General features: G+C 36.6%; 1 protein-coding gene across 2 annotated transcripts in view; it reads left to right on the top strand.

The window, feature by feature from the left end:
- PPP3CC (protein phosphatase 3 catalytic subunit gamma) overlaps positions 1-1,747 on the top strand; it is a 98,667-nt gene extending 96,920 nt beyond the window's left edge. Inside the window, exon 13 of one of the 2 annotated variants that reach the window (XM_072634888.1) lies at positions 1-1,747. This exon is cut by the window's left edge and continues 340 nt beyond it. The gene's annotated coding sequence lies outside the window, so the exon portion shown is untranslated. The other variant, XM_072634887.1, reaches the window with a different exon arrangement.
- Positions 1,748-2,107: the final 360 nt, after the last annotated feature.

Here is a 2,107-nt window from a genome sequence, read left to right as displayed (position 1 = left end):
CATTTTGTACATTTTTTTAATTTATGTTGAATATAAAAAGTCCCATCTTTTTTTCTTTTTTTTTTCCTTTTTTTGTAAAAATTTTTAGACATTGCTCTGATTGATAGTATACATATGAAGTATTGTGCTGTAAAGGTTATACCTGTCCACCACTCCCCCACCCTTTGTATAAGAGGGCCTTTGGAAACCACAACCCTGAGTTTCTCATTTGAACCAGTCAGCTAGTCCTCTCATTTTTGAAAGGGATCTCTTTCATTTCAGCTCGACTGCTTTCTGCCTAGGTGCGTCTGCTTCTTTAGACATCAGTTCTTGGGAAGGTCTGATAAATTATGGTAAGCTAAACCTGTCTCTGTGATTGCGGAAAACCCCTTGATTGGGGTTTAACTTGAAAGTAGATCGCTCCAATCCTAGGAACAGCTTACAGTCCAAAGGGTGTGTTTACCATAATGGCCTACTTTCTTCTGGACTCCAGTTCCTTGAAATGTAATCCTGTGGAGCAGAAATAATTATCATCATCATAATAAAAGATATTCTTAGGATTACTTGTCAATTGAAGTATAGGTGTTATTGGTTTAAGACGTCCCTTTAAGATTTTGGGAGAGAGAAGTTTCTAGAAAATCTCATGTAACTACTGTCACTGAATGCTTTCAAACATCTGCTTCCGTTTTTATGCTCCACTGCTGTGCTCCTTCAACAAAGAAACAGTATTTCTAAATGTTTTCTAAATGCCCTCTTCAAAACATTTTTACAGCTAAAATCCTTTTCTCTATTCCATCACTGTCCCCGTTCTGGGCATCCTCCTTTGTTTCTAACATTTTCTATATTTCTGATGAAAACTGGGACAATGGAAATTGAATCTAGGGTTTCAAGATCCCCCTCTGAAATGTAAATTTGGACAAACAACTTTGGTTTGATGAAGTTCAAACAGAGATTTTACCAGACTCTAAATTGGCCACTTGACCATTTTACTATCTTTCATAACCCGTGATGAGTTGAAATGTATTTGATCATCATTAATATTTCTTGGAACCCAAGGGCAAGAGTTGATATCACAGGCAGACAGCCTTTCCCGTCTGTCCATATTTGTGTGACTTTTGAGTTCACTATTAACTGGTAAACACATTTTACAGGAGCCTTCAAATTTCTGGTTTTGGTTAAGAGAATGGTCTCTGGTGTCTTGCTTTAATAACTGTTACTCAATCTTGTTGGTGAATACATTCTCATCAGTGCTTAAAAAAATGAAAATTTCAGAAATTCCTTAGTCTCATAGGTTGAGTCGGTGTTCACCTCTACATGGATGCAAGTATGCTATACAATAATAACATGATATGCTGGCATTTTGGGGGATTTCAAGGGCAGGTGGAAGAATACAATGAAACTCCTTACTTTCATTAAACAATGCCCTGTTTCCCCCTAATATTTGTATTGATTATCTCCAGTTTTCTCCTTTATGACAATCAGAGATCATCAGGGTGTACGTGACAATTTAAATGCTGTGGCATGGATTTCTCTGCTGGTGTGAAGATGATAGAAGTAGTATAAAAAGGAAGATAAAGGGTCTCTCTGTTTCTGATTTAGAATTTTGTAAAGGAATTGGGGGAAGACACTTGAAAGCAATATCTTTTTTATATCCCTCGAGGAAATTGATCAACTGGACAATCCTTATACTTTTTTTCACAATGTTGGAAAGGATCACTGTCTTTGGGAGAGCTCAACTAATAATAAAGTTGGAAAGTACAATAAGCGATTATATGTATTTGAAAATGAAAATCATTTACCCTTCCTCTCTAGTTCATTAGGATCATAACCACAGGAGATTCACCCCTCCCAAAAAAATTATGAGGACCCTAAGTCATTGGGTAATAGTTACTGCAAATACTGCATTTGCCTGTGAATTGAGAGTCATTCTGGTGCTAGCTTTCATTGATAGAGCTTAGTGCTACTGATCTCTACTCAAATCTCTGATCCATTCCCCAGTTAACAGCAACATGAACATATGAGAAAAAGACCTGAGTAAGTTATTTAGCTGCTTTGGAAATTATAGTGGCTCCTGAATGAAGAGATCTGAGAACTTGATAGAATGTTGAAGCTAATTTCTTTTGTGGTA

The sequence above is a fragment of the Notamacropus eugenii genome, chromosome 1 (genome assembly GCF_028372415.1).
Source record: "Notamacropus eugenii isolate mMacEug1 chromosome 1, mMacEug1.pri_v2, whole genome shotgun sequence".
Lineage (NCBI taxonomy): Eukaryota > Metazoa > Chordata > Mammalia > Diprotodontia > Macropodidae > Notamacropus > Notamacropus eugenii.
The sequence above is the reverse complement of the archived record's forward strand: the minus strand, read 5'-3'. Positions and strand labels throughout refer to the sequence as shown.